Consider the following 27,129-nt stretch of genomic DNA (forward strand, 5'->3'; position numbering starts at 1 on the left):
TTTAAAATATGCAGAATAATTACTGCAAAGGGTTGTTTTAGTAACTGTAGATCAGACTTCCCCAACTCCAGATGCATTGATTTTATCTTAATCCTCAATCGGGATTAGCTCTTCTACACGTAGGGCTGGATTTCTAGACACAGACCAGGATCCAGTAGCCCAGGGAATTCCAAATATCTATCTTGAGAATATCACTGATGGAAACAACAGAAAATACAGTGATAGCATATTGGCATTCCAACAAGGACCTCATTGGAACATTAAGGCCAAAGTCAAAAATTAAGTAGCTGTACTACTTACTGCACATTGTCCCTGGAAATTTTAGCTCCGTGTTTCTGAAAGTATCACATTAAAATAGCTATTGTAGTTTCTGTTTACATATGTAACTGGTGCCAATGCTTCGGTATGTTTTTGAATTCACTATATATTTATGAATTCAATGGTAGATTAATGGAATTAATCTGAGCTCCTAAAATGCAGTAATAGCTTTGATTTTATCTATCTCTGGGTCTTGTTACAATATATTAAGGGTAAATTGAAGCTCAGTTAATGGAAGTAAGAAACAGAATTAATCCCACTAAGTTCCTTGGAGCAATATTCTGCAGGGTTTTTGAGGGGAGAACAGAACTAGAGAATACCAAATAGTGCAGTTTTTTAAGATTAAGCAGTCTTTTACAGATTGATCCATGCAAAAATAATCTTCTACTGGACACTTCTTTGTAGACCTTACCCACCTGGTTGACACAGTGGAGGCATGACTTTTGGAAGATCTGGGCTACTGAGAAAATAATCTCCGAACACAATATTAACTCATTTGACTGGGTCATCTGAGTACTTGAATTTGCCTTGGGTTTGGTTGAAGTTCTTTTGGGCCACTCACATGGATACGTTCTGCTAGAGGAAGTCCAGCCAGACCTCTTCCTGTGTTGTCTTATTTTCAATAAAAGCTAAATGCAGAGCATCTGAGGAAAAATGAAGAAGTATAAGCAAGAGTGAAAGGAAGATATGTGAGTTTGTACATGATGTAAGGTTTTGTGACATATGATCTTTCCATTATGGACTCTTTAAGGTCCATATAAATAGATTTTTATTGCTTAAAAATCAAATGTTCCCTTCACAGTATCACAGTTAATACAATATTTTATAAACAGTAATGTTCACGTAGAAATCTCAAAAAGCATTCTTTTCAGCAACAATGCTTCTCTTACACATTATCCCGACACTTTTCTCTTTGGTACTCTAAGTGTTGCTTTACAAAAGTAATGCACATTTGCTAATTTGGGTTGCCTTCATGTGATTGTGGCTACAATCCAGATAGCTCAGCTGTATGTACCCAAGGGCTTCTGCCTGAACAATAAAGACTTTTTTATTTTTTGAAAAACAGCCCTGGTTCACAAGCTACTTTGGAAACGCCTGATTTCCAAAAACAGGAGAGATCAAAAACATTTCAAGGCCCCGAGTAGGCAGCACAGCTTGATGGCCTAAATGGTCTCTTGGTGGTTTACTCACATTACTATTATGATTTTATGAAGATGGTTAAATTGGGACTATTCATGAATTATTCACACGCCAGCAGGAACATTGTGGTTGTTGGCTCAACTTAGGCAATCTTAAGTGATGCACAAAAAGAGGCCCCAGAGTAAAAGGTTCCACAAGGAATCGTGCCTCAGAGGTATAGAATGTCTTACTAGTACAAGCCAAATTATTCATCAGCTGTTGGACCACAATATTTGGAATCCTGGGGCACAAAGCTGGCTAGAAATCCATCATAACTGTCCTCTGAATCAGCATCCTGTGTTTTTCCTCCTTGGTCTATGTGAATAAAGTCTGCACTCTGATTTTTTTTAAAAAAGGATAATGATTTCAAGCTTAATCCACCAGCACAATAGCTTTTCTGTCACAATCTTTTTGCAACATCAAAACATTGTTACTGAAGTAAAAAAAGGAAAGGAATCCTCTTGTTAGTCGATCAGCAATCAAGACCTTCTTAATATAAGGAAAATTCCTTTCGCTTCTCATCCAAGAAGCTTCTTCAGGTCCGACTGGATGGTGGGGAATGGAAGGGTTTATATTCCTTGCAGACAGTTGGTCATTTACATTCTTTCAGAGAGTCCTTGAGGCCATTTGTAGGTTTGTCTGTGTCCTCAGGGTCACCTGAGTAATGCAAATGGGTGTGGAGCCTTCTTGGAACTGCTGAAAAGACTGTGTGGTGGAGCTGTGCTTTCTACAGGATGTTGTGTGCCTTATGTCGCTTCACCGTTGAATACAGGTGCAGGCTGTTGGGGATGAATCTGTGTTGTCTGCCTCTTAAACTGAAGCACAAATAGACATGGTTTCAGGGCCTTCATCAAGGTGGGGGCCAACAGTATCTCTCTGGGGATGAAATTCTACAGAGAGCAAATCTCCATGAAGAAGGTCCTCAAGAGAGGGGACCCATAACATACCCTGCCTACTCATATGACATACAGGTGACATAACTGATCATCACAAACTTTCCTCTCTCCCCTTTTGCAAATGATCAAAAGTTTTTGCCTGCAACACTTTGAGCACTTTGGAAACCACAAAGAAAGCTGCAAATGAAGAGTAGAAAACTGTAGAATCAGATTGTAATCAGCCTTTTCCCCCACTCTCACCTAAGCAGAGCACAGTCATGCTCTGGTAACACTTTTTTTTCCTGTCACATCCTCTTAATATTGCCTTTATCTCATCCTCAGCCAATGGGTCAGGCGGGTTTAAGTTGTCCTTTGTTGTTGTTAGTTGCAAAGTCGTGTCTGACCCATCGCAGCCCCATGGACAACATTTCTCCAGGTCTCCCTGTCCTCTACCATCCTCTGGAGTCCATTTAAGCTCATGCTGACTGTTTCAACTCAGGTAATTTGAAACAGAGGCAATAGAGGTTCAAGGAAGATCAGAAACTGGGATAGCAAATTTTTATATTGGTATACAAAAAGGAAATGTACATGAAAACAATACTATAAGAGGTTTCTACCCAACCATAAATGTATATCCTCCTTCTTTACCGTATTTCTTGCATCCCAGGATGCACTTCTTGTGAATAACCTAATGAACAAGATTGTTCTCTCAAGTCTTTCAAGTTCTCTGCATTTGGTTCTTTCCTCATAGATTTCTCCTGTGAGAAATTTATACCTGACCACTCCACATCCTCACTTGTCAGCTCTCAGTAACCACTATACCTCCTAACCTATTTTTTTCACTATCTCTCATTAATTGCCTGGGCCGAAAGCTTGTAGGGATTCAGGTTTGACACGTGAAGACTTTCCTCTTTTCATCTCATAAGATTTGTGGTTAATTTAGTCATTGTGATGGATGATTAAGTTCTCTGCTGCTAGGTATTTCAATTTCAGTTTTTTTAAAATTGTTTTTATTTTAAAAACTTGATGTGCATGTATGTGTGATTCTGAATGGTGCACTGTGTTTTTAAAATAAATACACACATATAGATACAGGTATAGATATATAAAATCTGGGTCTATTATAGATTAACTTCCTATCTTATGGGCATATCTGATCATTCAGCAAGAAAGCTACCACGTTTTGCCTTTGATCAGTTTATTCATTTATTTATTACATTTTATGTTGCCTTTCTTTTGAAAAAAATATACCGATATCTATGAGTAATTCCCCTCTTTTTATTTTATTTTTTAAAATTTTCACAACAAACTTGAGAGATAGATTGGACTAAGAGATATTAACTGATCCAAAATTTCTCGGTATTCATCTCGGTATATAAGTGAAGTGGAATCTCAAACCTTGTCTCCCTTGGTCTTACTCCAGCATCTATCAAAGACACTAGTTCATCTAGAGAATGGCAGCTAGAAACACAATCTACCAAATGATGGCATTTCGAAGTAGGCTGAACAGTATGAATATCCCCCATTCCAGTAAGGGAAGAACACTTGAGATTTAGCTATGCCTTTTTATTGTAGTTTTGATCACATAATAATCTGCTTGCTTACTTTTAAAGGTATGAAACCAAAAGCCAGAAATAACAGTGCATATACTTTAAAAGTACAGTCTGTGTTGGTTTTCATTTGCAATTCAGAGATCATTCCGCAGCCTTGCAACACATACAGGAATTCCCCTATTGAAGGCCAGTCTGCATTCATTTTGTTTTTGTCCTTTCTCCAAGGATTGAAAGGACTATCCTGACAATCCCCAGGACAGCAGCTTAGTTTATGCAGCACATTGTCCAGCTTTCCCTTTCCAGAGTGCTAGTAGCAGAAAACGGCTGTGTTGCCGGGTGGGGGGGAAACGAGGGGATGGACCCGAAACAATTCTTTATATTTCTTCCAGTTGCACTTTCCTTTCTATTAAGTTTACCTCAAATTTTGCTGCAATGAAAATAATTGGAAGGAGAAAACTGCTAGAGGAAGAGTGAAACAGTCCCTTTCTTTTAGCTCCTTTGTCAGTTCAAAGAATTTCATCCCGTGGCCTTGTTGCAAAGAAGAATGAGTTGTTAGAACTTGTGGCAAGCAAACAATGGAAGAGCCAGGGGCAAGAGTTCCTTTGCTTAAAACAATAAGAGCCATGGGGATGGAATTCAGGGTAGACACATGTGGGTTCATGTTTATGCAGTTATGTTCATTCAGACCATCTCTATAGAATCTTTACTGTGTGGAGGAAAACATGGGGATACACATATTCTTCTCTCATATGGCAAATAGGAGCTCTGCAGGGATAGGAATTCAGTGAACAGAAAGCATATAATTTATGAAGAAGGATGATATTTTTATGTTTTATGTGGTATGTGGTATGTCTATGTTGTTTTGTTGTTAAAATAAAATTTTTTTTTAAAAAAAGAAAGCATATAACTGATTGTAAAAATAAATGGAGGAATAATAGGATGCATTGAGCCATAGTGGCGCAGTGGTTAGAATTGCAGGATAACTCTGTCACACTGCCAGGAGTTCGATTCCTTCCATCCTGACCAGCTCAAGGTTGACTCAGCCTTCCATCCTTTTGAAGTCGGTGAAATGAGCCAGATGTTTGGAGGCAATATGCTGGCTCTTAAACCACTTAGAGAGGGCTGTAAAAGCACTATGAAGCAATATATAAGTCCTAAGAACTATTGCTATTGCTACTTGGATGGGTTTAAAGAAGAAAATTGGGAGTAAGGAGAAGGATTAAGATTTTGGCTCACCAACATACAATGGCTGCTCTGATATTACTTCTGATGTAATTCTCAGTGAACTTTGGGTGATTATTTGTTTATCAAATGTATATGCTACGCATGAGAGGCTTACATCATGATAAAACATATGGGAATAAAAACAATTATAAAAACAGATTAAAATTACAAGAGATTAAAGCAAACTAAAAAAAAGGGAATTAAGAGTGAAGAGGTGTTGGCGGTTTCTCTTTTATTACATAGCCTCCTTCAGCCAACTACTTCTCCTTCAGGCCCCATGCTAACCCACATAGCCACATTTTAAGGCATTTCCTGAAGGCCAGAAGAGTGGGGGCCCTGCCTGACTAAATGATTAACTAGAAATAGCACCTGAATTTTCATATGTACACGTCAAACATTCAAACCACAGTTTTCCACTGAGTAAAGAGAAGGAAAAAACCGCAAGTTGTTGCCCAGGTGGTGCTTGGAGCTATAGGTATTTCCATTGCTCACACCCATCTTGATTTTTCTCATTGCCGATATCATTAGTACACACTCTGAACTGTAGGTAAGAGACATGAACTACAGTATCATTAAGAAAATTAATCTCCTTTGGAGGTTGTGAAGCAAACTGGATTATTGGTGATAGTGTATTTTCAAGGCAGATTTTCCATTGAATGGTTTATAATGCATAGGATCTGAAATTAGGTACAATTTGATATTCTCATACTTAAAAAACAGTTCTTAAGGTACCTAATAGACTCTGTTTATATCTGTCATATATAATGATGTAAAATTATAGTGTTTGAAAGTAGCAAAAGGACATCAGGATCAATCCACATCCCAAGATAAATCTATGTATCAAATGGAACATAAGAGTTGTACCTAACCTAGGTTTACTTTACTACAGCTATACATCTGCCTTGTCTAAAGGCCTCTTATGACCTTAAGTTGTACTGAGATCAAGCTATGGAACCTCCTCACGAAAATGGGGACCTCAGAACTTCTCATTGTCCCATAAGAAACCCATACACAAGACCAGAAGCCAAATATCATAAAGAATATGGCAAAGCAGAATGGCTCCCTTTTGAATGAGGGAAGGCTGCATTCTCTATCCCTATTTATTCAACCAATATACGAAATATATTGAAGGAAGCTGGATAGAAGAAGATGAGCATATTTTTAAAATTGGACGGATAAATTTAAATTATTTGAACTATGCTGATGACACTATTCTGATAGCTGCAAAGGCAAATGATGGAAGAACTAGTGATGGAAGTTAAGGAGTACAATGAAAAAAAATGGAAATTGGGCTAGTCAAACTAATAATGATAAATACAGCAGCAAGCCTTAGAATTCACAATGAAAATATTAAAGGCTTCTGACTTTTGATTCAATTATCAATTAAAGGAATCAGGATTCAAGAATTACATAATAGATTAGCAAGTGGTAGGGGAGCAATGTAGGCCTTGGGAAATATATTCACATGTTGTGATGTGTACACAACAAAACTGAAAATCATGCAGGCAATGATTTTCCTTGTGAATTCAGTGGAAGTAAAAGTTGTTAACAAAGCAAGGCAAATAATGCTTTTGAACATTGATATTTCAGAGGTCTGTTAAAAATATTATGCATGGCAAGCAAAGAAAAAAAAGGATCATACAACAAATTATTCTACAGTTCTCCAGATACAAATAACCAGGCTCAAATTGATTTGGACTTATTCTATGAAGATCCAACTCCCTTGAAAATCTTTAGTGAAAAGTGGGAAAGGTGGAAGAGAAGAGAGTGTCCAGCAACAAAGTGAATGGACTCCATTACAACAGTGATGGATGTGTAGTTGAGAGACTTAAAAGATCAGGTTGGAAAAGATCCAGGATGATGGATTTGATTTATACATAGCCTTATTTGGAGGCCTTAGACAATGTACAGAGTTAAACACATTACAAAGAACACTATAATAAAAAGCAACGAAACTGTAAGCAAAAGTAATGATTGCTTGGATCTTCCTCTAGCTGTGTAAGCACCAAAGGCCTTCTGGAAAAGCCAAGTTTTAACTATCCTCCATATGTGTGGGAGTCATTCTTGTCTCAGGAAAGTAAGCTGTTTGAAAGGAGAGGAACAACTACATAGAAAATTCATCTGTATGCGCACTGAAAGGAAGTGGTCTTGGGCAGATGCTCACTATTCACCTAACTGAGGGAATATCCTTGGAATAGGCAGCCTCTAAGATACTCAGGAACTAAACCTTTTTAGACCTGTCCCTTAATTTTCTTAAAAAAATATTGCTATGGGTACTTGGGCTATTTGGATTCCTTAGCTAATGACTGCATTCATCCTAGCATGCTTTTTCTGAACTTGGCTTCCTTCCTCCGCTCATAAAGAAACCACAAGTTGTTGTTGTGGAAATTACAGAAAAGGTAAATGATGGCTAAGCCAATGAACAAAGCTGCCCGAGAAGAAAGGAAGGGAGATAACCTGTAGCAGCAGCATTCCCTGGTTCCCCTGCCCACATTATGCTGCTGTTCAGAATATGCAGCAGAGCAGGAGAACTTGGCACTGGCAGGCTAAGAGTCATCAGATATTTTAAAAAGAGCTAGAATAACAAAGAAGGCCTTTGTGGTGGGAAGGCACATTAGAAGCCCTTCCCTCCAGCTGGCTTGCTTGGAGCATTACACAGTGGAATACATATTTCCTTCTCATTTCTGTGTGAAAGTTTTACATTCCACATTAGCATGTTGTATGTGAGTGCATGTAGGAACACATGTAACCCTTTCTATGCTGTGGTATTCACAAATCCAGAAAAAACTTGTTCAGTTCCACTCTTAGCAAACATTCTACATGCTATCCTCAAGGAAAAGTGGAGGCATCTGGCTTTAATGTTTAGCTGTCTGGACTATTTGTCACAAGACAGATGAAGCAACCTTACAAAAATTGCATTATTTCTCATGATTGAGGCTTTTTTTTCCATACAACTTTTTTGACTGCGTAGTAATTGATTAATCATGTTTGATGCAAAGTTGTACAGTAATTCCATTTGCATGTTATTGTTATACTATGATGATATGCACCTTATTTGATGTAATAGTATAATGTATGTATTATATTAGGTAAAAGCCATGCAGGTTGGTATAATATAACCTGTATCTTTGCAGGGGAGTTTTCAAGGTGTGGTTTAAAAGTCAAAAGATGGTAGTCACAACCGTGTGATCAAAGCTTCAAATACGTGTATGTGCATTTTTTTAAAAAAGTTCTAGAAATAGATTTTTTCAAAGAGTTTTAGATATACTTATAAAAATAGAGAAACAAGTACCTTATAATTATTAAATACATGCTCAAATTTATGCTAAATTTTATAGGGAAGTGGAGGCAAATCTATTCAATTATTTTGTTTTAATTTCTGTTATAAACCACTACAAAAATTACACTTTCAAAAATTACTTTCAAAATTACTCTTTCAAAAACTACACTTTTCCAAATGACATAATATAGTTTTCTAATTAAAAAAAAATCATGCATGAAGAAATAAAATAAAGGAAGGAAATGTCTCATTAGTGAAAAACAAATATGTTACATAGGAAAGGCTTAGTATGTAAAATATTGTACCAAAGCATTGATTATAAGAAACACAAAAATTTATACATGATTGATAAAATTGAACACCAACATTTCTGTGTGCTTCCTTTTTACTGTCTCTGCAAATAACCAGGTTTAACGTGAAGGAAATCAAGAAGATAGGTGGATAACATTATTTTTTTTAGCACCACTAGCTGTACTGCAGCCAAGTCCAACGAATTTTATTAGCAGTCATCTCACATTTCTTTCCACCTTCCAGAGGTTGCTTCCAAATTCTGTATATTTTTCTTATTTTGTTCCCACACTTTGGTATGAAAGCCCATTTGGTATAGTGGTTAAGACATAAGGCTAGAAACTGGGGGAGCAGGACTTCTAGGTCCAGCCTTAGGCCCAAAACCACCTGGATAACCTTAGATCAGCCACCCGCTCTTAGCCCTAGAAAGATGGCAAGGGAAAACCACTTCTGAAAACTGTGCCAAGAAAACTTGGAAACTAAGAGAGTAAGCCAGGCAATTACCAAGAGTCAATACTGTCTCAAAGTCATTGGGAAAAAAAATCGTCTTTTTGGTGGTGGACCTTCTCCCTTACCTTCCTCATTCTTCCATGATAGGTGTGCACAGCCAAATCTGTATTCATTCCCCATAGCTTAACTCTTCGGACTTAATCTTCAGCTGCTTGGCTCTACTGTTGTTTTAATTTTATTTATTGTGAATGTTTATTTGATGGTCTGTATTGCTATACTTTTCAAAACTGTTCAGATTTAAATGATAAAGGGGGGAAAGTTTGGCAAGGCAACATGTTTTGTTAGATCAACATGGCCTGGGTTATGTCAGTAACATACCGGGATGGTTTGAAGCGTGGCCTGTGTCAGGCATATCAAACATTCTGATTCCATAGGGAGGGGTTTTTTTTTTAAAAAAAATCTGGAGTGGTTTCTTTGTTGTCAGCAAGTAACCACTAAAGTAGCTCCAGAGATAAGGATGGTGTCCCCTACATTGGTCAGATCCATCTTGAAGGAGGTGAAGATAGAGTGTTACATATGGTAATGTAATGAGTTACAGGACAAATGGACCTTAATGTGTCCCTTCTTTACTTTCTGACTCTATGATCACATTTCAACAGTTGTTCAATTAGAAATATGGGTTGCTGGATGAAACATAGGGCCCAATAGTAGGAACTTGGAGCAAAGTCTCTCCTTTGATTCAAGTGCCAGTGCTATTAACAAACTGTTATACCACATTTGGATAATGCTGTCCCTGCATTGTTCTACCTAAAGTAGGAATTACAACTGAGTATGATGTCTTAGTTCGGCTGGTCTTTACAGCTTATTTCATGTTCACTTCCTGTTAATTGGTGAGCTGATTCATTAAGTGAAAGAGAGCCAATTTGGTGTAATGGTTAAGGCAGGAGAAGTGTAACTAGCTGGGTGACCTTGGGCCAGTAACACTCTCTCATCCCTAGGAAGCAGGCAATAGCAAACCACTTCCAAAATCTCGCCAGGAAAACTGCGAGGACTTGTCCAGGCAATTGCCAGGACTCAGAGACATGCATATGCCCATCCCAAAATAAAGCTTGTTAAAAGTTACCATGGTGCTGAATGGCCCTGATGTTCAGATCAGGGCCATTTTTGTATTTTTTTTTGGCCAGATCTTAAATGGAAAAACTATTGCAGTTGTAGAGCACAACAGTCAATCTTTCTGACTGCAAGGATCACTTCAGTAGTAAGGTAGTGAGTTGCGGGTCATAACTATGCATCTCTATGAACATAGAAACTTTCCCCCAGTGGTTGTTTTACTGGACCTGCTGGGAGGGAGACAGTGAGGATATTCTCTTTAGGTTTAGCACTGAGCAAAAGTTCACTCAGTTCACTCAGATTCTTAATGCATCACTCAGTGATGCATATTAATTAACCGGGTATATTTATTCAGAAAAAAAAAATCCACTTCGGTATATTCAAGTGTACCTTGGATTATAATTTATGTTTGCTATGTCTTCATAATTCTCTCCTTGTAATAGTTCCTTCTGTAGATTTCTAGATCTCTGGGAAAGCTGGCTATCTGAAGATCTGACTAGAGCAACTACTGTGAATTATAGAGCGTTTAATTAAATGGATTTGAATGGGCGCTTTCATCCTTAGCTTAGGACATCCTAAAAATCCAAAGAACTGCCGCCCCTCAAAAAAATAATCAAGTAGATATTATCATTATTTTAAAGAGAAAAATTGGTGCCTCAAAACTCTGCAAAAAGTAACTCACTTATTACAGCACATGATAATATTCTTCCATTCTTGTCTTATGGCTTCCAGTTGAATTCATCTGCTTCCCCGCCCAGTTCTTATGATACTAATTTCTAAAGAAATGGTGTGACACAATAGGAATTTAAGTTTTTCGTCTTAAATTCCTGTGTGGGCAAAGACCTGCAGTTTTGTTTTTGTTTTGTTTTGCTAGTATCCTCTTATTGGCACAGCTCCTTCCTCTTCACGAGTTTTCTCAGCAAGACTATATCAGAATTATTAAAACTGGAGGCTTCTGGAACAGGAAATTGTACCATTTTCTTTGTTCTAAGCAGATTTATTGCTTGAATCTGGCACCTTGACATGAAATGAGTACCATATTCATTTATTTTAAGGGGGAAAAAAGTACTGAGAAAGAGTTTGTGGAGGAAGGCAGACGGAAAACTCTGTCTCTATTCCCACCCTCCCAAATGTGAAATATTCTTGGGAAGGAAATGAACCTTCTTCTAAACGGATGTAACTATTTGTCAGTAGATTCTCTAGAAACAGGAGGGAAAAGATCAGGAAATTTAAAAAGCTATTTCATCACATTATCACTAGATCAAAAGAAAACCCCCATTGATTATGTTAGTTGAACCTATGTGTACTGAAAACTCTCTAGCTCCCACCAAAAGTCTAACTGAAAAAATGCAATGTTAACTTTTGCACCCAGGATTTAGCAATGTGATCCAATGCATAAAATGATAGCAACTGATACTTCTTACCTGGATAGCATCTTGCCCACACTTGTAAATCTGTCAACAGTAACACAGCAGTATTTTACAAAGACAAGCCTCTAGCAATTCTCTTTAAAAAAAAGAAAAGAAAAACATTAAATGTAGCATCACCATGCAGGAAATACATAGAAGTAGGGTATGTGTCATTCAAAAGACCATATTTCCTTGAATTAAAAAAAACTGCTCCAAACAGAAGAAGCATCACTGGCAATGTTTTTTTATGAAGCTATGATTTTATCATAAGTCTCTTCCCTTTAACCAAAATGTACAGTAGTGTTCAAATTATAAAAAGAAAGCTATGGGTGACTTTCTCCAAGAACCTTTCATGGCTGGTCCTTCATGCAGTCTTGGCCTATGTTGAAGGCAATCTCCCTTTTCCCTGCCTTCTTTCTACTATAAAATAATATTTAAAAGCCTGGAAAATATTATCTCGGCCAAAGGTTATTATCAATATCTTTGCATATCTGCAGGAAGACATTTATTATTGTCACATTTGATACAACAGAATTTGAGCAATATAAAACCAGCTGATGAAGTGCTAGATGGCTTAACCTAGAAAATAACACAATATAAAGAAATAAGTAATGTAAGGTTGTAATGTAAGGTTGAATCCAAAGATGCTGTGAGTAGCATTCTGGTTGCAGGATATTATTTTTATGTATTCTTCTTCCCTATCCAGTCTATTATACTCCTGAAAAAAATCTATTCTGGACAGAATAGATTTTTCTGAGGTTAGGATTGTAAAGAGAGGCAGGAAGTAGGGAGAAAATGAATGTTTCCCATTCTAAGAGTTTATAGTCCACAAATACCAAAAAATATTTCTGTTGATACAAAGGCTTTCTCTAGATCAAAACTAGGTATTTTAATGTTTAGATCCTAGGGCAGCATTTCCTCACTGGTGCTCCTGAATACGTTTGTACTATAGGACTGAAAATTCAGGGAGTAACAATTGTAAAACTACTGGAAGATAGCTGGATTGGGAATTAAACTACAATGCTTTCAAAGAAAAGGTTCTTAAATATCAGTGTTAATTATATTTCATTGTAAGCTACAACCAAAATTGCCGGTAACTACCCATATAGTTCATCAATAGTAAACCCAATATTTGCTATGAATAAAACCTCAATTTTTTACTCGTTATAAAGTAAATAAATAGATGCTTTTCTGACCTTTCTTAACATTTTATATTATTTATTATTTTCTTATCCTGGGGTCAGAGAAGATTTTGCATAAAGCACTCGAGCAGCAGTGGTCTTCTTGGCTTGTATGATAGCAACAGGCTTCACCCATATACTGTTAATCTATCTTTACAATGTAAAACACATTAGCTTAACAAAACAACCAAAAAGTTAAATTTTGCAAGCTTCACTTCTGTTTATAAGGTTTTTCATAGTTTTATGATAATTACAAGATTTCCCAAGAACAATAGCAACAATAAACTTATTTATAAATAGTTGGGGAGTTGACTTACGAGAGAGATGCAATTTGTTGGTTAATTAATATTTTTTTAAATTCAGATGTTGCTTTTGAAAATGGGAAAACTGCACAACTTTCTAATAATTCCTTTTGGCCTACAAACTTTCACACAAGGGCGGTTACAGCCTATGTTCCATTTGTTTGCCATTTCACAAATTTAAAATAGAAATGAAACAACTGCTACAGATGTCCTTGCAAACAAAATCTTGCACAATTCTTGCTAAATGACTCATCTTAATATAGTCTATTTAGCAAACTGTTTAAGAGGCATGAAAAGACTTGATCTATTCTTATGGGCTCACATTTCTGTTTAGATAATTCCACCAAAGTGAGTGGAATTATATTGTAATGAATAAAAAAGGAAATGAATCATTTTCTTTAGGGGCAGGGTGGCAAACTAAACTGGAGAACCACAAAATAAAATATTTTGTGCAGTGTGGTTTGTGAGCAAACATTGAACCACTTATAGACTCTACCAGATTTTGTTTCCTTGCTAGATAAGATATTGGCTGAGTACCTAATGAACTAAAATAAGAGAGCTTGGTTTCATTACTATGTTTACGAAGTGCACATATATCTTGTCATTTTTAAAGAATGCTAAGCAACATACATTCCCTTGTTTTAGAACAACCTTGAGAGATAAATTGGGTTGCAAGAGACTGACTCCCCAAAAAAAAAAAAATACTCAATGAACTCCACTGTCAGGGAGGGATTTCAACATTGGTCTTCCTGAACCAAGTTCAACACTACACTGCCTATCTTCCAGCCTGTAGTAAATATTTAAAGACCCTAATTGCAAGTGCCAACATTAAAGAAGGAATCAAGAGGTAATTTCTGCCTATGTTAGCTCTTTCACTGATTGCTAGAGTACAACCTACTCAGTAAAATTAGCTCTCCTGCAGTCCTCAGCCAACGTCTTCCCAGAGTTTCAGCAGGGAAGTTCAGCTTTCTACACATATCTTCAGAATGTTAAATCAAGTCTCATTCAGGGGTGGGATTCTACTGGTTCTGTCTGGCTCTGAAGAACTGGTAGCTCTGAAGAGCAGCAGACATAGAACTGGTTCTATGTCTGCTGCTGTTTTGGCCCACCCATCCGCCCGGTCTCTTACCTGACCTTTATTTCCTGCTTTTTTAACCTCAGCTGCTTTGAGCGGCACAGCTGAGGTTGAAAAAGCAGGGGAAAAAATGCTTTTTCAACCACTGTGCACCAACGCGCAGTGCTGCTCAGCTGTCCAGGCAGCAAGCTGACAACAATTCACACGCGCGCGCAGTGATTTACCGGACCAGTAGTTACACCAATCGGATCTCACTTCTGGTCTCATTCCCTTGTGGCAGCACTTTATCGCTTGCACTTTGTTGAGGTTGGAGAGGAGGTCGTTACTCTAGAGTTCAGGATAGTTTATGTACTGTATAACTCTGAAGCCACTTTTCCCTCTGCTGTGGCCAGAACAGGGGTACCACTCTGTCCAGTCTCAGTTGATAGAGGTAACCTACAATGGTCATACACAACACACACATGTTCTCATACTCAAAAGAAGAAAGTCCTGATACAATCATTTTTCTAGCTCCCACCAGCTGGGCTAAGTTTAGGTTATACTGCACAGAAAGGGGAATACAAGTTCTGCCTTCTTCTATTCCTGCCCAAGCCAAACCCCCAAATCTTGATAGCCACCATACTAACAAAAGGGGCTCAAGCGAAGTCATGGGGGGGGGCAATATTTCTGCCCCTCATTTCCAACAGAGCAAGAGGATGTTGGTTCTGAGATTTCCTTCTTCTCCTTGAAAAAGAGCACATAGGAAGATATTGTAGAAAAATGCAGTCCATGAAAGTGTCTTAGCTTCCTTCCAGAAAATTGAAGTCAAAGTGTGAATTCACTAATCTGACATGCTGTTCTACCAGTTCATAGTAAATTATATCTGATGTGTGTTCTTTTATGTTACAGTACCCCATTTTTGCTTTTGTCTTCTGGTATTCTTGGCTGGGAGCAAAATGTATTTTTGAAAATGTTCTTAGTGTGATTTTCATTGAGTTAGTTTCTTTTGCAAGTTTTATTGAGCAACAGGCTTTTGGAAAAGCTAATAGTGGAATTTTAGCAATTAAGTTGGAATGATAACTGTTCTGCTCAAAGATGAACAAATCGAAGTTGATGCAATACATGGATGGACTCATCCTAACAGTCTTGCCTGTATTGTTCACACAGCAATTTAATGAATCAAATCCATCTGGTACTCTATGGACACCATAAAGGGTCGTTAAAATCTGTAAAAAAGCAGGCACAGTGTCTCAATCAAGCCCCTTTTGTATGTGCATGATGTAACATTCATGCACAAAGGAAGTTGAGCTTGAAAAATCAGTTTTTAAAAAGTGAACTTTGTTGAACTTTGCTATTTCAAATGACATTTGAGAATATCATGTACAGCCATAAACAAACAAATGGCTAATAGAACAAATCAATTCTGTGCTCTCACTGAAGGTACAAAGACTAAACTCAAATTATTGTATTTTGGGCAGATTATGTGACAACCTAGCTCTCTTGAAGGTCTGTAATACCAAGAAAGGTGAAAAAGAAAGAGAAGACAGGATGTAGAGTGGATGAACTCATTTACAACGAAGTGGCACCATTGGAAGACCTGAAAGGCCAGGTTAGGGATGGAACCTAACCAACAAAATGAAATTTAATGTGGAAAGAAGCAAGGTTTTACTTAAATATGAGGCAGCTGTGTGCGGCGGCAGCCAAAAAAGTTCATACAATCCTTGGTTGTATGAACAGAGGCACAGAATCAGAATCACATGAAGTATTAATACTGCTTTATAAGCCCTTAGTAAGGCCACACCTGGAATACTGCATCCAGTTTTGGTCACTACAATACAAAAAAAGATGTTGAGACTTTGGGAAAAAGTGCAAAGAGCAACTCAGATGATTAAAGGCCTGGAGACTATATGTAGAACCGTTGCAGGATTTGGGTTTGGCTAGTCTAGAGAAAAGAAGGACTTGGGGGACATGATACCAGTTTTCCAGTATTTGAGAGATTGCCACAAAGAGGAGGGGGTCAACTTATTTTTCAACCCTGTCAACTTTAAGATATATGGATTTCAACTTTTAGAATTCCCCAGGCATATGGTAGCATGAGAGAGAACATCCACCTTAAAGTCTTCTTTTCCTGTTCAAGTATAGAAGGAATGCTTTGAAAGGAACCGCTGTATCAGGCCCAGGCTTGAAGCTAAATCACAGAGCACAATGCCCAGAGCATCCTGCTTCAGGACAATAGACAACTCTAGCTATCTTGTGCTGTTGTTTGGTCTTGGCTCTTGCAAAGAGGGCTTTCAAAGAAGTCCTTTTCTTTAAAACCTGGGACGTGCCTAATGCTTTCTTACCCATCAATTTTATTTACAGCATGAGCAGAAAGTGTGAAAGGAGGAATCTGCATTGAGAAATGTTGAAAAATGCATAAGACCCGTGGCTTAAGAACCTCTAAACCCACAGGCAAAACCCTAGATAAAGTTTAGCTAAATACATTAACCATGTTCAGGTGATATGATTATGTGTATTCAAGGAGAGTCGAGCAACCTTTCTCTCACGTCCACAGTCCTCTTCAAGGAATAAGGTTTGTGACAGTTTCCTAGTTCCAGGCAGCTGTACTGTTGCTTACACAGGATCACCAATAAAGCATAACTTTATAGAAGAGGGGTGGGTGGGTTTTGGATAGCATGGTCCTGGTTTAACAAACGGTTATTTTAAATCTACTGTGAGTCCAAAGTGTTCTTTCAGATGATTTGGGATTGCAACATGAAATCAAACTGAGCCTCCCTACTGATAAGTTGATGCCAATAGAGGGAAGCTGCCATTGCACTATGCCCTGGTGTTCCTCTGCAGCTGTCCCCAAGTGTTTGGCAAACAGGGAATTCCTGTTTTCAAACAGCAAATCAGGAGTGGTTCATAAAGTTCTAGAGAAGTCTGAATAGTGGTCAAAAGAAATGTCTACTTATCTACTGCTTGGCTCCTTATTGTGGCAGAAAAATAGCATGACTAAGATGATCTAAATATATAAATCTCATGGAAATGGAAGAAAGAATAAGAGGAGAGTGGATTCTGTGTTTTGTTTGCATTTATTTTTGCTTTTTGGATGTACAACCATGAAGGAATAGATAACATAGTCCTAAGTACTAATAGGCAGCTGATTAGCTGTGAGTGGCGGAGACATCTCTGTGTTCATTTATTGATCAGAAACAGAAGATGGCCCTCTACAAGTGTAAATAAGTAAACAAGCTTTTTTTCTGATCACCTTAAATCAGGGGTGTCAAACTCCAGGCCTGCGGGCCAGATCTGACCCACAGGGTGCTTAGTTGTGGCCCGAGGGACCACCCTGGAAACAATGAAGGACTGGCCTGCCGTGCCTCTGCCAGTGAAAACGGAGCTCGGGAGCCCATTTTTGCTGGCAGAGCATTCGGGCAATCACAAGCGCCCCCCAACAGGAGTGACGGCGAGCCCACCCCGGCCCCCTGAGGTCAAACACAGCTCTGATGTGGCCCTCAATGAAATCAAGTTGACACCCCTGCCTTAAATAGTTGGAGCCATCTGTTCTCGGGCCTTTCTTCATTTAAATAGTGTAATCAGAAGACCTGAGCAAGAAAAGAACAGCGGCCTAGAAGTATGTTAAGAAATGTTTTATACCTTAATATGTTCATTTCTGCAGATAGCAGAATTTCCAATTCCCTAGTTCAATATTCTTGCATACTTTTCAGATGAAAAACTTATCCATGATTATTGAAGAAAAATATATATACAAAAATGCTGGGGGGGGGGGGGGGAAAGTACCATGAACAGCTGGGGGAAAGCAAACTACTGTATATACATTTTCTTCAATTCAGTAATTTTATTAATTTATAATTATTAATATGTGCCTAATAATGACTGAAATGTGAAAGGAATTGCTCAAGACCCTGATACCTTAAATGACCAGAGCACATCTTCTACAGCAGTCAACATTCAGATAAGCAGGGTTAAACACCAGAGAAACCGTCAAGCAGACAACAATAATCAAGAAACTACCAAGGAGAAAAGCCCCAGCATTGCTGGCAGTGCAAGCTGCTGTATATAAATAGGGAACAAATCTCACATTCGCTAACATTGCTGAGATTAACTAGTTGAAGAATGAAAGGTCTGCAAACAAACAACCAAGCTTAGAGAGTAACAAGGATTCCACAGTGATGCCCTCCTGTCCTTAAACTTTGAAATCCCTATTTTATTATCCACGTAGCTTCTGAGATTCCTCAAGCCTCTCTATCAGTGACCTAGTGAGATTTCGCTATCAGTTATTTAAATTGTCACATTCTATTTTTAGATTCTGAAAATGCTGCATTTTTTTACAAAACGTAGAGCTCCTTTTGAACAAATAAACCTCACAATATGCAGTGATGCATATATTCATTGTACAGCTATGGTGCGTGTAATACTGTGAATATTGTAAGTCACACTGTTATAAGTTATTACCAAATGACCAGAAGGATTTTTATAATTACGCATAATCTCTATCAATACATCTGCTAATTCCATATGGCATTATTTTTCCTCAGCAGCCTTATGGCAGCAAGTCATATAAATGCCTCCAACTTCTTAGGCTGATGTAATGGAAAAATACCATCTTATTCATTTTCCTTGTGATTCTGAATTCTCATTTTTCTTTTTCTTTTCTTTTAACTTTAGATAAATTATTGCAAGTCACTGTGTACTATATATAGCACTTTAGTCTATTTTCCATATGCTGAGAACTTGGCAGGCTTCCTTGCTACATTCCAATCTAATCCAGGCTTCACTTTTTTTTACTCTTTTCCTGTCTCCTCTGCATACAAACTTTTGTATTCTGTGGAATGAAATAAAATAAACCGAACAGCTACTAGAGGTTTGTTGCAAGTTTGTTGTAATGCTATATTACTGTCATAAAATGTTGAGCAAGCCCCCTGTTCCTCAGTAGCCATTTTGCAAGAATACTCGCAAGTTCTTACAATGGCAAATAAGCCTCCAAAGACTGTGAGTCTCCGAACATTGTGTTTGGTTAGGTTTGAAGATAGAAACTTGCTTTGTTGTAGCTTTCATTTGTTATCCAAGTCTTGTGAGATTAGTAGAACCAACAAGAAGAAACATTTCAGTGATTTGTAGGTTCTAACGCGCAGCACGAAAGACCAGATCCACACGTGAAGCTTCCATTAAATTGATTTATTGCTAAAAACCTATGCACGGAAATCTTCTCAACTAACAGAAGACATCTGCTTAGAATTAGAAAAGAGTCAACAGCCCTCAAGGGGGGGTTAAGCTTAGTTCTCTTGTGGCTACATGGGGATTCTAGGCTGATCTCCCTTTTCACTCCACCCCAAGGTTGTACCATTCTTTCTCCTACACAAGTCATCCTCTTGGTTAGGAAATCCCTATAACCGGAAGTCCTCTGCAGTATATCATGCCACCTATGTCCTTTTCCAAGTGCCCATTTATCCAGGTATTTTTAAAGTTTTATGCACACCGTATGAAGATACGAAATGGGGTTGTAAATGCATTGAACATATTTACAGAACCCTGTCAGGTTTTTGTATTAAACCCAAATATTTCTAAACATAACCATTTAATGAGGGATTTTGGGATAGCATGCTAAAGAGCATAAATTAGGATTTCTACATGAAGACAAGAGATTTGTGTTGCAATATGTGTCAAGATGTCAAGAAGTAACAGAGTACTGATTGATTTTTTTAAAAAAGGGAGCTGTTCAATCACACACTGTTATAGGTGCCATTTTAACTTTTTCAGCCATGCTCTGCTTGGAAGTCTTTTCCAAAGATCACGTGAAGTGTTAATACCACTTTATAACCCATTAAGGCCACACTTGGAATACTGCATCCAGTTTTGGTCGCCACGATATAAAAAAGATGTTGAGACTCTAGAAAGAGTGCAGAGAAGAGCAACAAAGAGGATTAGGAGACTGGAGGCTAAAGCATATGAAGAGTGGTTTTGGAACGGGATATGTCTAGTTGGATGAAGAGAAGGACCAGGGGAGACATGATAGCAGTGTTCCAATATCTGAGGGACTGCCACAAAGAAGAGGGAGTCAAGATATTCTCCAAAGCATCTGAAGCCAAGACAAGAATCAACAGATGGAAACTAATCAAACTATTTCATAGGCAGTAAGATATAAAATTTTTCATTTCTAAAATACTTGCATTCCTGTTGGTCCTTTATCGTTTTTACAATTGTAAATGATATATTTACAATAAATATATTGTTTACAATTGTAAAAATTGTAAGGGACCAACCGGAAAGCAAGTATTTTAGAAATGAAATACTTTATAGCTTGGAGACTGTTGAATAATGTAGACACCCCATCATAATAAACTATATGAAATATAACAAAATCATGAGTCACCGTTGCACACCAGCCAAAGACTGTCAATGTACAACAGGATAACATCAGTGTATTGATACCACACCCAAACCAGCAGGTGGCCTTCTTCTTATGCTGTCCCACTCACTCACGCAGACATGTAACTGTGTTTTAGTGAGTTTATTTATATTCCTCAGCCAGCTTCCGATGGAGTCCATCAAGAAGGGCGAGGCTTTCTCCATCCAAGTAATCTGGCTGACCTTCTCTGCTCCTGCCTTTTTTCTGCCCTACTTGTTCGTGGATCAGGGGCAGAATGCAGTTCCTCTTCCTCATCACTGACCTCATCACATCCAAGAACATGTAGGGCAACTACATGCTTTCCCCACCTAGAGCCTCAGGCCTGTTCTGCTGCAGCTGTGCTTTAGCTCATAGACGGCTGCTCAGAGCCATCAATCAACTCAGCTCTTGACATGCCATGAACTGGTTCATCCTCCCCCAAAGTGACATCTAGAGAAGTATCTGGGGAAGCGTCTGAAAGAGTCATCACACTTCTGTGGTTTAACTTCAGTAATAAACAGGATGAGGGAAAGAGCCAAGTCCAATAGGACTCTACATTGAAATAGCTACCGGTGTGACTCTTCCGTCATGCACCCTGATTAGATCTCTCTACTTAGGAAGGTGGCACAGCTATAACACCTTCAACCTTTTTAAGTGATCCAGAAGGCCAACATAGTCAAACACTGCTTAGAGGTCTAAAAGGGCCGGGAAAGTTACACACAGTGGTGTACTAGAGCCAGATTGTATTGGCTTGCAGGAGTCAGTATTAAATCTTCAGGAATTTTGTGAGTTGAGAAAAAGGCTGAGTCACAACAGCCAGCACAATGACTGGAAGTTTGGTGGCTAGCAGCATGGTGTGGCAGTGGCAAAAGAATTGGTGGGGTCTTGTTCATTTAACAGAGTACCTCTAGGCCTGAACAAGGATTTTTCGTAAAGATGACCAATACTATTGTTCAAGCAACCAAATAAACCAGCATCTATAACCATTATTTCAATATAGATACAAGGTAGGAAGCTATTCATTCTGTCTCTTCTGGATTTGAGCCTGTACTTTCAAACTCTAGGCTGAATTGCATTCTAGGGCAAATTGAAGGGGTTTTATTTTCCTCCCACCAGGCTAAAAGTGTCCTGTTATCATTTCCAGAGAGAGTTTCCTTCTGTCCTGTATATGATACATATGGTATATGAACCTATGTTATTACTAAAGTATTCACTTGCTTGGGTTAACTGCTATATTTTCCAAGACAGAGAGCAGAAAAAATTTGGGCTGAGAATGTGAAGTCTGTTTTACATATGGATCACATTAAAAGCTTTCAAGGAACAATTATTTAAGACATCTCCTATAGCAGGCCTCCCTGGACTTGTTAGAAATTATTACTTCAAAGTAACACACATAAGTCTTCATGTTAATTTGCATCATTTGTGAACTGCTATCTATAATGAAGTTTCCTTTTTTAAAAAAAATCAAGGTCAATTAGATATCAGCAGGACTTTATGTATTTGTTTGGAGTGATAAATGTGTTTCTTAGTATACAAAGTCTCAGTGGAATTCCAGGCCCAACTGAAGTCTGGTTTCCAAGATTTGTGGTTTTTCTAAAACTGCTCTGAGTAAGATAAAAAAGAAACAGCATTCTCAGGGGACATCTAGTTCTTGTTTTAGAGATTTATGGAAGAAAAAACCCCTCCCGTGCATTTCTGACACCATCCTCTCTCCCATCCCCCCAAAATAGCTTATAAATAGCAGCAGTGATGATGGCATTGCTCCTCACCTCTTTAAACTCCTGTAATAGTTCCCATCCCATATGTTTCAAAGTGCAAGAGATGTCTCCTCTAAAGCAAGGGGCACTGAGGGCATATTGCATAACCCTCACAGAACACAGCTTTGTGTGGGATGCTTTGATGGGAAGGATGAAGATCACTTCCAGGCTAGAACAAGGAAATCTATTGTTTGCCTCTCTTTGAGTTCATTTTTTTTTTGTTTTCTCTCATTTGTTATGGTATGACCAGATCACAGCTGGCCTAAGGATATACTTTCCAATATGCTTAAAATTTGGAAGAGTCCCATCTTTCAGAAACACATGGCAAGGAACAAAAAGCGGGGGAGGCCAATATCTGTAAAATGAAGGGGAAAGTTAATTTCTGGTTTTGTTTAGGTGAAGATTTACTTTTCTGATTACTTATCGGGATTAAACACTAGGTAATTGTGGATGGAATGAGAAATCCTACCTTATAAAAAGGGATACCCAGGAGGAAAGAATGAAATACTTATTTCTGCTTTAGGAGTCCTCAGCACATTACTGGCATTATGTTGCATTCTGCTCTCTTCTGATTTTTCATAGGTGTTCAGAGTGAACCTTGAACTCAGGCTTTGTGTTTGCCAGCCTGCAGAAGCATTCTCCATTTAGAGATTGTATTTTCTGCATCTTTATAGATTTTCTAAATGCTGACAGAGTAGGGAGAAAAATACAAGGCCTCCTCAATCATCTTTCTGAGAAGTGAAACATTTGAGACCAGCATGTAATAGTACAGGTCTTAAGGAAAAAGTCCTGCTTACTGCCTCATTTAGGAAGCATAGATTGCCTTTGTTATTTATCAATGAGTCCAATCCTGGCAGACTTAATCAGGCAGGAGATGCAAGGATCGATTACCAAGATCATTCTCCTCTTCCTGCTTCAAACTGAAAAAGAGCAAAGTAAAGTACTATGGTTTTCCTCCATTTTAAATATATTGTCAGGGTTCTGGCAGTTACATTTTGTACACATGTTTTATAGTTGACATATATACTGCACGTTTGGCCTTTTGGCAAAAAACAGTTGAGATATTGGTGCAAGGAGGAAATTGCCTGACTGTCATAGACATCAGGATCCACTGCAGGAACATGCCAACAGTTGCAGAGTATAATTGTTGTATCTGGATAGTGGAGGGAGAAGACATAATTTTCCTGAGTCTAGAGGATGAGAGTAAGAGCAAGGAATGTTGGACCATATAGTTTAAAATAAACAGGGAAAATTAAATTCTGCAAAGTTTTTTAATTGGGATTGCAAAACTGACTGGAAGAATTAAAATTGTATTCACTATGAAGTCTTCCAGATTACACTGGTATTTCTGTTCAAATGAGTCGGAATGGCGCAAATAAAAGGCAGACACTCCATGCCCACAGAGATCCAGACTACAGATAACAAAACTTTGCAGCTATCTTACAGTTCAAATCTATTGTCCCAGAGGGCAGGACCAGAATAATTGGATTATAATTATGAGGAAACAAGTTCCGGCAAGACATCAGGGGTAAATGTCCCGTACCAGCCAGTGAAGCGGCCTTCATGTTCCAGGTACTCGATCAGGCTGCTATACAAAGTGATGAATTCTTCTTTATTAAGATCTGGGTGATTGTCTGTCTGAGATGCTTCAGTGCAGTATTTTTCAAACTTGGCAACTTTAAAGATGTGTAGGCTTCAACCCCCAGAATTCCTCCTCCGGTATACAAAGCAATAAAAATGGTTAAAGTCTGAAGGCAGATACAATAACATGGAGGCAAAAACAATGATATAAAATATGCCCATATTCTGTATGTAAACCCCCCTCCCACACTAAAATAATAAATAAAACATGTCAAGAATAAGGAATAAGCATACTTGTATGGAGACTGGCTCTAAAATGCAGGGGAAACAGAGACAAGAGCTTCCTTTTGGTTTTCCTCCCCACTCAGTTATTTTTAGAATCACTCCCCACATGTGGGAGGGGGTGTTTGTTCGTTTTGCACTTCTGTTACCCTTTGGGTTTCCCCCAAATTTGGTGATACTGCTCTCTTGTGAAGAGATGCTACCATTTTGCTTATCCAATTAATACTGCTAGAAATATAAAGCATAATAACATAGCTAAAAAACTTTTGTCATATCCTCTGTTCCCCTAAAATGGATTGAAGATGTAATATATTTGGCTAGAATATGTCATATATGCTTAATTATAGTTAGCCCACCCTTTGAGTGAACTTCAGTCAGCCCACCAAAAATATGGCTCTGTCTGAATCTAGCTTTGATAAAAGCCGTTCAGAGATTTGGGGACAAATCTTGAATACAGCAAAGATCCAGGAATTATGTTCTACACAACATTAAGTACACTTGAAGTTCAGACAGAAAAGTTTCAAAAGGAAACTCAGATCCTTATTAATCCTTTGAAAAGTATCATGACTTTAACATAAGAAAGGTCAGAAGACTGTTTCAGTTTTCCAAGATCCATAAACTTGATTAGTATGTTTATATCTCTGGAAACAGTGGCCTTGTTTATGTCAAAAAGTCCAAGGTTATCCTGATTTTACTATTTTTAATTTAGTTCAGAATAAGCAGAGCGGGAGGACTTAATTACAAACAGGCTGAACTTTATGTAGGAAACATGTATGCCCCTTAGGGGCACCTAGAAAGTGAAGGCCTGAAATTAAAACCATACCTCGCTCCCCCTCACGTTTGTATGCCTCAAATAATGGGTTGCTGTTTGTTGCACACTGTGTCCTCGGGGAGCTTTCTGCTGACTCCAATACTGGCCTTGTTGGGTTTAGGGTAGTCGCCATATGTTAAGCATTTAAAACAAAGCCTACTCTAGGACCTTTTAAAATATCTATACTTTTAAAGTCCACAAAGAAATTGCAATCTGAAGAATAAACATTCCATTTTAGTTAGAGCCCAACATTTGTCTGGTTATCTGGCATGTAAAAGTTAGCCTTTCAGCACACCTTGTACCTTAACCAGTTCCTACATTTCTTTGCTTCCAGTTGCTTCCAGCCAAGCCTTTTTATAGCTGGTCCTGTGTGAAGCTTTTCCCCTGAGTTCCTCTCCCTTTTCTTCATTTAAGGTCCGCTAAATCTCTCCTTTTTTTGCTACTTGCCAAATATTGTCTCTTTCCTTGGCTATGACTTGACTGCCTCTTTGTCTCCAGCTTGTTTCATTGTGGCTTTTTATATTTCTGTACCTTGTAAGGATTCCATGCTCTTCCATGCTCTTTTTTGGCCACTTTTTCCATTAATATCTCCCATTGCTCAAAGGTTCATAAAATTACTTGCATGCACCACCAAGGTGAGAATTTCTTATCTTAATATTGCCATCTTTTTTCAGTCCACTTCTGATGACATCCATGCAGTTTGATTCCATTTGATATTTCAAGATATATGGGAATCTAAAGCACTGTTACTTTTTTTATTTTTTTAAAAAAAGCACTTTTCTTGGGGGGAAAATAAACTTATGAAACAGATTACGATACATATAATAACAAACAGGAATTGTTAATGTCAGTCTTAGACTCTCTCGTACTTAAACAATCAATAGAAGGAATTCATTGGTAAAAATAAATAAGTATAATTCAACAACAGATATTAACAACAGAACATTATGTTTGATAGAACATAAATAACAGAGAACCCATAGGAAGTAAGAAATAATTGCCACATAATATAATTTAGGAAATATTTAACTCACTCAAATATATTAAAGGAAAGTTTAATTAGTTTTACCACAGAGATTATGGTAAGGTTTGTCTGTATGAATCTTTGTTTTTTGACTCTGTTTATTTGTATATTTTATTTTTTTGTATTCAATAAAGTTGATAAAAATTTTTTTTTAAAAAAAGCACTTTTCTCCTTATTGTTGTGCCATGCCCCAAACATGTCTTAGATATGTAGCTGCAAGCAGTGTTTAACTTATTTCTGTAAAACTAAAGGATCTGTGAAGCAAATGGATGGAGAACTGCAGATTTAATATAAAATTATGTCTGGCTATACCATCAATTGCAGGATCTATGGTAGAATTCTAATTGAAAGATAATGTATACTTTTTTGAACACTATACTAAAGTTGCAGAGTGGAGTCATTCTGCTCTCAAAGTCATTTCCAGAGTGATTGCAGCACTTTAGCAACACCATCATGGCACTGTAGGCTCTAAGATGCTTCAGAAAAAAGGTGTTTAAGGGAAAAGAGTCTTAAATTCTTCTAGAAATATCTAAATATTGAATGTTACCTTGCTCCTGAGATCTGTGTCCCTTCCTTAGCTGCTATTATCATTGGTGTTTAATCCCATGAAATGCTATTTCTAGAGTATGTCGGAATGTATGCAGTCAGTACATGGAAACTGCTGTACTCAACCCCTTCTACCATATTAACAACATTGTCAGCCCTGAGTGGTTAACTCAGTGAGATTCGAACTATTAGTAGTCTCCAAGAATGGGCATACTGATGCCTTTGTCCACTGTAACCGTAGGTATTTTTGAAAGCCCCAAATATCGCAATCATGCTCCAGCCTGAAGAAAAACATCCAGAATTGCTGATTGTGGCAAGACCAAGGGATTAAAGGCAGTCCTTTTCAAGTGGAACATACTATTGTGGTTTTCATAAACCATGGTTCATTTTCAGAATCCCTAAATCCTCTACCAAAGAGAGCCTGGTGGATCACTCTGACGGAAATGTGATTGCCTTTACTCTGGAGTATAATTCATCCTAGCTCATTGTAATATTTTAAAACTGCTTAGAAACA

General features: G+C 37.9%; 1 protein-coding gene and 1 long non-coding RNA gene across 14 annotated transcripts in view; one reads left to right on the top strand and one right to left on the bottom strand.

The window, feature by feature from the left end:
• RAD51B (RAD51 paralog B) overlaps positions 1 to 27,129 on the top strand; it is a 329,833-nt gene that overhangs the window by 261,080 nt on the left and 41,624 nt on the right. The gene's annotated exons all lie outside the window — the stretch shown is intronic.
• On the bottom strand, positions 741 to 14,505 carry LOC148128190 (uncharacterized). Its single transcript, XR_015741002.1, has 3 exons — positions 14,469 to 14,505; positions 11,702 to 11,783; positions 741 to 962 (listed from the first exon to the last, which is right to left on the bottom strand). It is a non-coding gene; the product is annotated as an uncharacterized LOC148128190 (long non-coding RNA).

Source organism: Pseudonaja textilis, chromosome 1, assembly GCF_049901715.1.
Source record: "Pseudonaja textilis isolate UNSWEBS1 chromosome 1, rPseTex1.2, whole genome shotgun sequence".
NCBI classification, from domain to species: domain Eukaryota; kingdom Metazoa; phylum Chordata; class Lepidosauria; order Squamata; family Elapidae; genus Pseudonaja; species Pseudonaja textilis.